Source organism: Fopius arisanus, unplaced genomic scaffold (assembly GCF_000806365.1).
Source record: "Fopius arisanus strain USDA-PBARC FA_bdor unplaced genomic scaffold, ASM80636v1 scaffold00035, whole genome shotgun sequence".
Classification (NCBI taxonomy): Eukaryota; Metazoa; Arthropoda; class Insecta; order Hymenoptera; family Braconidae; genus Fopius; species Fopius arisanus.
Window position 1 is genome coordinate 564582 of NW_011887774.1, and position 13040 is coordinate 577621.

Genomic DNA, 13040 nt, shown 5'->3' on the forward strand with positions numbered 1-13040 from the left:
TTACTTCTTTTGTGTGTGCTGTGCGAATATTCGTTTTCTTTTTACATTTGGTGAGCACGTGAAGCTGGAGTAATCAGGCTGAGTAATTCCCGAGGATATTCAAACTTTAGTTTTTCTATTTTTCATTCAACTGAAATGTACTTCCCACATTTACAACGGAATGTCGTTGGACGTATTACCGTAACAGCTTTCGTGTCGTGAAGGCTTCTGTAGAAGGGGTTAAGTTCGATTTTCCCGTAGAGTGTAATTTTTTTTTCAGGCAAGTTCCGTTTTCACTTGAATGTATCTGGTGTTAATGGATCTGGATGAATGTGGGATTAAGTAGATGAGGCACATACGCCTATTCATATGTAAAATATACGCATAAATATATACATATAGGATTTGCAGTTCTTCAGCAATATTTGTAAAAACTCGTTTTACTAGTGATATTTGGAGGAAAAAAGTTAGAAATACATTATGATTTTCTAAATTGCTTTGGAAATTTCAGGTAAAAAATATTATTATACTCTACGGGGATTGGAATTTTGAAAAAGCTTGTTGTGTCATAAAATTTTCGAAAATGTAAGATTTTCCAACAATTGTACTAGAACATTCCATTACAAAATCAATTTGCATTTTAAAATAGTAGTCTGTATCAGTTTTCATATTCAGGATAATAATATCCCTGAAATGTTGTGGAATTTTGTTATAAATATACCGTGATCCCTCATCCCATTGGTGAGCGCATAATTTTATTATAAACCAGCATAGTAATAACGTAGTAATTATTAGCTTCAGGTGAATTGGAATTTAATTATTTTGATAAATAAACGCAAGTCAACCAAGTAACCACAAAATAATGTGTTTAATTGTCAAATAATTGTACTCTAAGCTGCTAGGCACATTTGCATTACCATTCTTCTTTTTAATAAATTAATAGAGAATAATAGAGAACTTCGAGAATTTGATAATTAATAGTCGGCGCCATAATAATTACAAAGCAAGAATTTCAGTGCGAATCATAACGTAACCCAACAGATCAGTCACTCAATGTACGAGAGAGCGAGCATCGCTTGATTTAACGTTTCACTGTTTGCCTGGTGATGCAGTCACTGAGTTAATAAATTAACTAATGTTCACTTCGATAAGTTAATTTGTTATTAAATGAAATTATGCCGATTGAGGATCATTCCAAAACGTCGCTGTGGACCATCACATTCCATGTGGATGAAGTCATGGTTGAGGATTGAAAAATTGTATAACGTCTTTTTCGCTCGGTTTTTTATTATTAAAAAAATCATTTTTTATTCATTTGAATTTTAAATTTGAAGAATTCTCAAGCAACATAATTTTACTTATTTTTCTAGCAGTATAGTTGAAATATTTTCTGTCCAAGGGTCGGGGATGAATGAAAGGTGGAAATGGACAACGATTTCAGAGAAAAAAAATGAGATATGAACTTCAATGAGAGAATTCTTGTCAATTCAATTAAATGCTTGAAACCTATTTTGAATTAATTAAGGTTCCTACACTCAATGACTGGAAAATCTAGACTATTTTCTCACAATGTTCTTAATTATAATGTTATATGTTGCGTAAGTAGTAATAATCCACGTGGCACTCGTAACACTTCTCCACTTTGAGTTCTCTTGTCTATTCAGCAACCTGTCGCTTGCATTTGCGGTCGCTATTGTGATTTGCAATGTTATCCCAAGGACGGCATCCTGTGCATTGTTGAATCGTTTTCATTTGGTACTGCTATTATTCAGGGGGCTTTGGAGACTTGGGGAGAAATTCTCCAGCCGGAAGTTCCCAAATGCGTTGTTCGAACTATGTGAAACATTACAGGGCTGTGGGCAACATCAAACATAATTAGTTATAGAGGGATGCAACTGAACGAATCAAGACAATTTCCATTCGTTTTATGAATTCACTTACAATATTGCAATCGACTTCAGGATGCATTGCCAAAGAATATATGATATACTCATAATAATCCCTATTAAATGATCCATCTCTTATCCATCATTCTCAAGATCTATTTGTCTAGTCCAATGTTCATACTACACTATCCGGCAGAAAACTATTTTTCAACACGAACTGTAGAAAGGCGAATTGTCTATGAAAGAATAATTTAAAAACACAATCACCGATATTAAAGTAACTGTATTTTTTCTTAATACTTGTACAATAAAAGTTGGATGTGAAACGCACAAGTAGAAAAATGTATATGTTCACAATGAACTCTTTTAAGGATGTTTTGCTGGTATTTTGTTATTTTCATTCTTTCTGTGAGATTTATTGAAAACTATCGATCGGATTGGGATACGAAAATATAGCGTTTGTCCGTTCCATCATAATTGACTCTTTCATAAAGTTTCACCAATTCAATCCGCTTTCCAAATTCTACTTTCTGATTATACGGATTTGGAAGTTATTAAATGAAAGGAACAAGTGAGTTTTCTTTTTAATTTCTTGCTAGTTTGTTTCCGGTAGCACAAACTATTCAAAATTATCTTAGCCGTAGACATGTAAAGAGAGGAGAAATATTTCCACTAATCATAATAAAAACAGGATATTGAAATATGAGTAGTATCAATTTTGAAAACTGTACAGGCTCTCAAAGAATATAGTTAATTGTTTTTTTTTGTTAAAAAAGAGGTCTTTTATTTGAAAATACAGGTTTTTGGAAACTGCTGAGAGCGCTTAGCGCGTGTGTCCTTCCGGTTCGCGCCATATAAATAATACAACTATTCGAGTATCATCTGAGGGAGCCAAATGATTTACTCCATTGCAAAGTAATGAAAGACTCCAAAGAAAACTAAAAGTGTGTGAGTAGTGACAGGTGCTTGAATTACCGAACACTCCTCAAATTTAGTGCAGGCAGTTTAGTCTCAGGCCAAAATTATGTTTAATTTTTTTTCATCTGATCTCTCCTGAAGATATTACAATTCGATATACTCGATCAGCGTTAGATCATGTTGTCATAAGACATTATTTGATCACATCTATTTACTCGACCTTGAACAGAATTCGCCTACCGTTTTCAGAATCTATTCGAGTATATCAAACCTTGGATGGGCTCTTATCAAAATCAAATTTATCACTCACATTAAAAACCATTGACGTATGTTCTGATCATACATCAGGTCGACTGTTTCCTCTTTGCACGCACTAAATTAATCTCAAAAACACTCGTTTCACTTCCTTAAAATAAGTGATTTTTTCGATGGATTATTCGTTGTGAAATATTACGACACAATGCTTGCTGATTTCACGTAATTTCAAAATTATTTCTACCGATTCCTTGGAATATGATTTCACGATTTTACGATTTCATATGATTTAAATTTTTTTATTTCAATTAGTAGAATCAAACCGAAGGATAAAAACAGGAATTACAATTGGGAAAATAGTGTCTCATCGGGAGCTCCTTTTACATATGATAAATTGATCAATAAATATGATAAATTAGGGATCGAAAAATTCCAAATGATAAGGAGAAGCAAGCCACAATATCTTTATTATTTTATGTGCATAAGGAGATGAACACAAGAGTTGAATTTGGAACGTCGCATAATGAGTATACTATCCGGTTCTTTTAACCAAATTTTCTACTGATTCTAATAGATAAATTCAATTCTGCACATATTAAAGTACATAAAACCACATTTATATGTTTAGAAGGTACAAAACCTATAGACATAAATACAGGGATGTGGATGCTCAACAGCGAGTTCGAAGATTCTTGGAAAATATGGATTCATTTTGAAAATCGTGAGATCCGACTGAGTTGCTTCTTGTGTTTTTTTTTACTTATATACATTCGCTGAGATAGGGCCTAGGTTAGTGAATGCATTTCTCATGAGATCACTTGAAGTCGTTGACATTTCATGTCTTCACCGATGTCAGGCGATTTCCCATGATTTTATATGAAAATTGAAAATTGATTTAACATTATTTCAGTTCAGAGTGACAGAATGATTTCACTAATAGAGAGAGCCCTTCGGATTTTTATCTTGAAACAAAAGTTTTTTTCAGTTTGTCCTTGCCGTTAATTGCTTTTTTTTTATTTAACCCATCTAGGAACACTGTCCTGCGATCGTTCTTCAGTTTCTTCATTGTGAAAAGTCATGGGATAAATGTATTTGGGGATTTGGGGACTCAACGGTAGCGAGGTATTTCAGTGTCAGAGTCGATCGGACCTAGTCTTCATCTTAATCTAATAGGAATGTCAACTCGAGTATAACGATTATTTAGGTTCCTTGAAAAATACCAATTCATTCGAAACCACATCACCAGCTCATTATTAAGGTCGTTGTCGCGTAGAATTTTTTTTCGAGTTTTCGTTAAAAATTTTATGGTGAATAGTTTGAAAAATTAGCAACAAAATGAGCCTTTTCCGTTTGCAATTGACCGTTTTGAACTTGAGATATGAATTTTTGAAATTCGAGTGATTTAACACGTGTTTAAATGGAGTTTTGCCGATTAGAATTTTTTAAAAATTAACGGCTCAACAGTTTCAGAAATAAAAAAAAACGTGGAATATACATCGTGGGAGGAAATACAGAAAAAAAAATCAAATCGATTGACCGTTTGGTTTACGGAATATAATTATTGGAAATTCATAAATTTAGATAATTGAAAATAGTTAATATGGAAAATATATAGTTATGCTTTAGCTATCCGTGCACAATGCAATCAATCAAGTGAGACTATATACCGCTAAAAGATTGTGTTCTAAACTGGCCCGTTTTATAGCGGATAAACTTTTTACAGAGACTGTCGCGCGACAACCACCTTAAAGAAACTCTAGTACAAAATGATTCAAAACAACATAGAAGGCTTTTTGGTGGAATAACGTCACGTGCAGATTATAAAGTTACATGGAAAAATAATGGCCAATTTCATGCTTCACTCTCGACAAATCACTAGCTAGGATGCATAAGATAAAAAGGAACAAAGCATCGGAAGTTCTTGAAGACAGTGACACCCACTTTTCGTCAAGTAGATTCAGGTGTGCAAGTAATGGCGATTATAAAAGTAAAAGGGGGAAATATAATATAAAGAAAATATGTAGTTTCACGCTCTTTTAAACACAGTAGTGGAAACTATTCAAAAGGACTGGGAAAGAAGTATTGATGCGTTGCGGGTTCGACAGATGTCGTGAAGGCCCGCAACGGTGCGTAACATTTTTTAGCATTCGAGAAGACCTCAGGGTTTAAGTGACCTAATTTCTATTTGCACATTGATCGACAATGTCATACCCTGTGCCAACTGACAAATGCATGATATCAGGAATTATTCGGTCCGATGATATATATGTTCGAGGTTTCTTTGGGTTGCGGTTCACTATATTCATTGGATACACACAAATTTTTCTTCGGGCTTGAACAATTCAAAAATATATTGTCCATTGTATATAAGAATGAAAAACGAACATTGAGGGTGCTACAAAAATTTTCAGAAGGTACTTTCTGGCGATACTTAGAACCTAATTGCCTGAATTCGGTTCTCGAAAATTTCGAAATTCTATACTATTTTGCATAAAAGTCTCTATTAACAAAATTCACAATGAGAACCAAAATAACAAGCAACGGTTACGTTGTCACCAATTTTGGTCGTCCATCCAAGTTCTTCAGTGTGTAAATTCCAAAGTGGCCAAATGAATTGCTGAAACTCTCTCCTGCTTATCCACAGTGAACCCTACCGAGATTCTCTACACGCTTGAAATAGCCCTATCAAGTATTATCCTCCAATAGCAACAATCAACTCTATTACAGATGATCCGAAATTTGAGACATCGTCACCAGCACCATTGGCCATATCACAGTAGTTTGAGGGAAGATAGAGGCTCCAGATATATGCCCGGTAGGCCCGGACTAGGAAAGGGAATAGTTCCAGGGCAGTTGAAATAGGATGGTAAATGCACGTTGGTGCATAGCACCAGCTTTGGGATACGTCACAGGGACTCCCGGGGGTACAACTATGCCTTTGGCTTTGATGTTACCTACATATAGCGTCATATGATCGGTCCGTTATATCGCAGTTAATAGGTGAAGCCAACGCGCACTAGGTGCTTTGCGTCCTGTGAATTCATGACAAGAGTGAGTGAGAGAGGTGACCTTGTCTGAATGCTGGGGCAGATACACCTTGGGGCCTTCTATTGCCTTCACTGTGCTTTAATGGCATATTCGTAGATCGACATATCGCAAAATGTAATTACTGCGGAAGATTACCCGAGCAGTCTACCATCCAGCACCCCCTTTTGTCTTTTGTCGAGAGACACGCAAGTACAGATTGTAAACGGGTATCACGGGTGTCAGAGGAGGTACAAGGATTGCATCTAGTAAGCTTTTCTGTAGGAAGGGGTCCAAAGGGCAAACGAAACACAATGTGGATACATTCCGGTAATACAGGTATGAGTTAATTGATTTGAAGGATTAATCGGATGCTGAACTATTCTGATTTCTTCCTATTAGCAATAGCAAGCTATATATAAATAATTAATTCAAGGAAGGTATTCAAAGAAACGCTACTACCAATATGGTTAGGATGCTATGATTAATAATAGGCATTTCAAATAAATTTTAATTCAATCTGCGTTGAAGCCTGGGCTGAATTTTTTATCGATCTGATGTTATCTAAGAATAATCATTACTGATTAATTGACTTGACACCATGAAAATATCAGAACTCTTTATCAGCAGAATGAACCCCAAGGTTAGAATGCATTGAAATAAATGTTTTAAATATGTGGGCCCTACTTATTGGAAGATATAGTGCCAATTCAGGAGGGCCAAGTTTTCGACGTGAGTATATTGTTAAATTATTTTTGAATAAGTACAACAATCTTTACTTTCGTACCGTCTTTGGAATTCACGTAATGCTGATTTACTAGTGCACAGAGACCCCACTAGTGTTTCCCAGAGTGAGAGAATCCTGTATCCACGCTATCGAGATATAACGCATGGACGGCGATGTGATTTGTGGACGTCAATACTGAGGTTATGCGTGACGTATCTCACCGATCATAATTACATCCTGTTACTAGGAAATCCTTCCCCCCTGTCTCGATTCGCTGTATCCTTCTCTGTCCAGTACGTGCAAGGGGCCCATCTCACTTATTCTCACCCGATTATGGTACGTGGGTCCTCGAGGGAGAGTAGGTAACACCGTAGTTTCCTCCAGCTTGGCACATTGGATCCTGGGTTTGAGAGAACCGCAGGCCCTACTAGGAGCTATCCCCCTCTTATAACGGCCATCTATCTCACGACTGAGTCTCAGCACTGATTTAGTAGCATTCACGATCATATCCAATGAATGCAATCGTTCAATCACTGTAACAGGACACTCAATACTTTTCATTTAAGCCCGGAAAGAAATATTCAGTTTTAGCCCCAAGAACTTCTAAACTGTTTCATACTTCTCGACTATTTTATTGCGGGACGAGAGGGAAAAATTTTTTGGAAAAATCGCAAAGGTACAGGGCGAGAAATTTTTACCCAGAATTTTTCCCAATTGCTGTCGCATTAGAAAGCATGAGGAAAATACGCGTTTAATTATTTATCTTATTACGATTCTGATCTATGGGGTGTGAACTGCTCGTGGTGTTGTGGCACCTTCTTCGAATAACTAACCTATTCGAATCAACTCAATCTATTAATTTCTGTACGCAAATTGCAGATCTGTCGAAAACAAGCTGGAAATATAATTGCTCTGATATTTTTCCAGCTGGTAGGGAAATAAACAAAGGAATACCAGCTTGAAGGTGTCACGGATACTTCCACTCCACGTAGTTACCATATATAATCATATCTCCCACTCTTAAAATCGAGGGAAAAACTCATGCTGAGTTCAGTATAGCATACGCCAATTGGTCACAATCGCCATACGAAAAATAGTCAATAAGCATGACGGGACCTCCCTACTAGAAATCTCATTCGGCACACCGTCCCAAAAGATTCTAGGGAAAAGTTTTTTCAACGGATAAATAAAGTAATCTTAGAATATTAAATAATTCACGGTTATAGTTGACATGTCTTGGAGATTGACAAGTTATTTAGGGGGGTCAAAGACCTGCTATAAATCGCTGATTATTTAACCGTTTTCTTAGATTGTTTCGGTATTTATGGGAACTTTCGTATGTAGTTTCTCGGTTTTTTTTTCGTTCTGCTATGTATTTGTCATGGTCCGATAACCACCAGTAATTTTTTTTCGGGATCATTCTACCGAAATCATTTTGATCGAACAAGAGGATTGCTCCGGAGCACTTGAATATCGGGTTGCTCAGGGTACCGATTGGCATTCGTTTATTATTTTGATGTCACCCTGAACCCCTCGGTTTGTAGTTCTCTATCTTATCCACTCGCCCAGCGTGTCATTCTTGGAAACTGCTATCAGATTTGTGGACAATAAGTATAATTTTCCTACTAAGCATCCCACCTTCCCTCTAACTTCTGGGCCCCTTTATCATCCTATTATAATATTTTTTTTTCGATAAAAATTTTTCCAAATCCCATACGTCATACCTGATCGAAGCCTGATCCGGATCGACGTAGATTGGCCGTACTGAACTTAAACGTAACTGAACCCAAAGTAAGAAAAAGGATAATTCAATTTTTTTGAATAATTTGAACCACTGTAAAATTTTTTTGAAAAATTAAAAAATACTTCACCCGGTATACCTAACGAAAAGCATGACTGGCGCCGAATGCGACATAGGGTAGATGCGGCATTTTCAATGTAGTTTCTGACAGGGGTAAGATTACCTACCGATTATGGAAGGAGCTGGAAAAATTTAAGTGGTAGTGTCATTATTCGTTCCCGAACATAAAAATTATGGAACGTTTTAAACTTTTCGTAAGAGTTACGCAAAATTTCATGCACTAGTATACACGGAGACAAACTTCAAATAAAGATCGACATATACCCTATCTACATAAAAATTATTCTGATGGAATGATAATTTTGTACTGGTCTTTTCGCGATCCAATAACTATTCTTTGAGGGGATAAATTTTAGGGAATATTTCTGTATAATATTTAGCTTTACCGTGATAAAAATAGCTAATATGGGAGGATAAAAATGATTAAACATCTGAACAGCTTTTATGATTATCTGTATAAAAATAACTGTTCCCGAAGTGTAAAAATACTAACCTTACATAATATTTACCGGATAGTTTCCTTTATCGTGCATGTCGCGGGTTTGGAATACATTTCCAACCTTACGCCATGTACTGACGTTTGGGAAAAAAAATATAAACAGTCGATGAAATTGTCTCCGCATCGAACTCTTAGATTTTATTTCAGAGCATTTTGAGTTTTTTTTTCCAACCAACAAAAAATACAAATGAAAATATTATCTCGCACCGATATTTAATCATCTCGTTTATCGAGAAAATTTTTCCAAAACAATTTTACATTTTCACTGAGAATACCTAAAAGGCTTGTTATCAGGGAATAGGCTTTTCAGCCACATCCCCGATGATAGTTCATCGGTGCAGCCTACAATGACGGCACCGCCCTTTTCCCACATCCGCTCGAAGATTCGTCCCTTCTCGTAGAAAGAGGATTTGGGACCTGATTAATCTCTTCAGGCCCTTTATCCCTTCTTGGGTAATCTTCTGATCTGGGTAGTTATCTGGTATGAGCGATCACCTGATCATCTTTCTGACCCGTAATCATCTTTCTGCGCCCTGTGAGAAAGTAGCCTTGTTGGTTTTCGGCTTTTTCACAGGTCTCACTTTTTGAGGGTTAGAAGTACTGTGTTCAGGTACGGACCGTTTCATGACTTTCACCGTCTCGCCGCTCGTTTGACTGGGAGCGCCTTGGGCTTGCGCAGCCTTGATAGCCTTATTCTCTTTCTTAAAGCGTCGTCTTGTGGCTCCGCTGTATTTGATACTGTTCTTCGGTAGTCCAGAGATCTCTTAGTTCTTCTTCTAGTTCTTGTTAGCCCCAGGTGGACTTTATCTGTTTGTGTTCTCGTCCATACAGGTCCCACCAATACCGCAGTTGTACGATATCACCCGGGTAGTGCTGCGAATGCCCGGAGTTTGGCTACTTATACTCGAAGGTAGCCTGGTACCCGAGGGCACAATTAAAAGCGCGATTCCCCTCGCGTCATGCAAACTTCGGTAGGGTGTGCAGGCATGGATGTCAGCACATGAAGCCATCGAAGGAAATCAGGTAGCGGCCAGACTGGCGAAGCAGGGGTACTGAGTGGAACCTCATCAGAACATATTGGAGTCCGCCTCGCCATCAGTAGTGAAGTCATTGATGTCAAAGTCAGCAACCAGTAAACAGAGCAGTGAAAAAATACAACAGCATGGAGGAAGGAGAGCGTCCTCCAGCTTCTTAGCATGAACAGAGGCAGCTTAAACACCGTAATTAGTCGCTTCACAGGACATGGTCGTGCAATCATGGTGAACATTCTTGGGAGACTACTTTCTCCACAATCGATTAACTCGCAAATAAAACCCGATTGGATATTTTGGAACTGGCTGTTAATGTTGGGTTAGATATTTAATCGAAACCTTAATCGAGGGGGAGCTCCAAAAAGAGACCGGTGGTCTAAGGGCGCCTAAAGCGCTCAACCACATTCTCTATACAATCTAATATAAAGCCGTAAAATTTTCATGAGCCACATTTTGCGTCGGATTTAGAGAAAAATACGTAATTCTTATGCAATATTCCTCTCTATGAGGATATATTACGAATGTTCGGGCATTTTTTAGATTTGTTGAGATCTGTAGCAAACTATTGCCTCGATTGGCATAACAAATATACTCTTTTTTAAGTTTCTCATTATTCAATGACTTACTACGGTAGCATAAATAGTTCCTGGACTTCGTCAAAAGCAGAGTAGAAAAATAGTCGCCTGACTGTGAAAATTAGTGAGTCGTCGAGAAAGGTAAAACTCAAAGATGGTATATTTTTCGCATTAATCGTTTGATCATTTTGTCCCAAATTTACTCAAAACGTGAAAAAGAGTAGTCAGTAATGAATATTCAATGTCAATATCAGTAATGAATACTCGAATGCCCAATATGGATTTACTAGTGTCGAAATATAGTATTGCATAGTTTTCGAGTGCAATTTCAGAGCAACGGTTGAAGTAGTTTCCGGGATACAATTATGTCTCAAAAAACTTTTTTGTTCTCTACCATAAAAATTACTGAATTAAAGTTATCAGAGGTGAATTCCCTTTTTATGATAATATCCGTTATGTAAAATCATAATATTGCTACGTAGTCAGAAATTGTTTGACAGGAAACGAAATTTATCACCGTAAGGTAAAATAAAATCGTTCCGGACACGATACTTTCAAAATAGAGATAGGGAGTTGAAATTTCATAAAACTGACTAGACGTAATGTGACGATCTCATTGGATGATTTGATATAGAGATGTGATAGCGTATAAGTGGTTTAAATCATATTCCACTTCGTTGAAAAAAATGTTAAATACGTAAAATTCATTTCATTGGCAACTACAGCACAAAAATTCGTTGAAAGACGTTAATCCCCATAGACGAAAGATAATCCTGCATAGAACGTGGATACATGAATATTTCTCACCCTATTCACTGCTGCCATCACGGCGTAACGTTCATTGTTTTCCTCTCCCATGGTTATTCGGCCGTCTTTGTATTTTAACAACACATCCAGTTGTCGATAGTCAAGAGGTGGAGTGAGCACAGGTCCACAGGCTTCCTTTTCAACATCGGCATTTAATCAAAAATTGTGAGATGTCCCATGGAAAGTTAAATAGCATTCAGTAGACGTTTCGCCTTATGTGACAGGGCTGTTAGTATAAATACGGTTATAATGTAACAAGGTCTGGCGGCAGGGCATAAAAAGCTAGTAAATCAAGGGCTTGAGGACTTGGTGAATGGGGTCGAGATTTGACGATGGGTTTAGTTCCTCCTAGTTTTTCGACATAAAATTGATCTGGAAGGTACGATAAAACTTTTTCATCCTTCTCAGAGCGATAAAAATGAGAAAATGTAAATATGTTCCCCTTCAAATTCTTCTCTATTCGGTAGTACCCACCAATTAACATTAAAAACGTTTACTCGAAGGTTTTACCCCGACAAACGCATCGATTGTTTAATCAAGTACTGTGTGACATTAAATTTAAATCACATGAAATCAGCTTTGAAATCATATGAAATCGTGAAATATGATGGGAAATCAACTGAAATCGGTGAAGTCATGGGATTTCAACGAATTCAAGGGATTTTGTACGAACAAATGGATATTTACCGAGAATATACGAATCCACCATTGAGCGTTCAGTCCTGTATGTCCGCTTAGAGGCTTATGCCAAACGAATTGATACTTTGTCCTTCTGTTTGCACACAAAAATCTAGTTTTATGTGCTCCCATGTGCGTGGAAGAGAATTTTTCTATTAGAATCGAAAGACAAAGTTGGTAAAAAAAAACCTGATGCTACTCTTTATGCGACGTCTCAAACTCAAGACTTAGGTTAATCCCTTCATACATAAAATATATTGCTTACTATTAATAACAGGAACAGTAGGATTCCTGTTCCCATTGCTGCTCATCTACCTTTCGCATTTTTCGATCCTCAATTTGCTCACCTCCCTGATTGTCTCTCGTTGTAAAAGATGTCTCTTTTTGGATTTACTCTCATGTAGGTTTCCACTCTCTATTAGATTTGATTCTGCAAATCGAAATAAACAATTTGACATAATATTGAATCGTATGAAACAATTTGAAATTACGTGAAATCAGCAATCATTGAGAAATAACCTCTAGAGTAGTATCGTATGTCGACTGCTATTCGATTACTAGTCGATTGTATATCTCGAACGAACTTCGGTCGGTCGATAATCAGGAGATTAAATCACTAGATCAAAGACCACTCAATCAAAAATCAATTAATTAACAGAATCTCATTCGTACATATCATATTCCCTGCAGGTTAGATATAGCTTATGCGGCTTCAGTAAACAAGGAGCACCACCCTTGGGTCAGCTTTTCTTCCTGGAACAATAGAACTTTGGAGTGAGAAAGAAAGAGCCGGAGATCCA

The 13040-nt window shown here is 36.9% G+C and overlaps 1 long non-coding RNA gene across 1 annotated transcript; it reads right to left on the reverse strand.

The window, feature by feature from the left end:
• Window positions 1-1379: 1379 nt before the first annotated feature.
• On the reverse strand, window positions 1380-12811 carry LOC105266027 (uncharacterized). Its single transcript, XR_892126.1, has 5 exons — window positions 12760-12811; window positions 12506-12670; window positions 12250-12392; window positions 11563-11788; window positions 1380-1832 (listed from the first exon to the last, which is right to left on the reverse strand). It is a non-coding gene; the product is annotated as an uncharacterized lncRNA (long non-coding RNA).
• Between the last annotated feature and the right edge of the window lie 229 nt (window positions 12812-13040).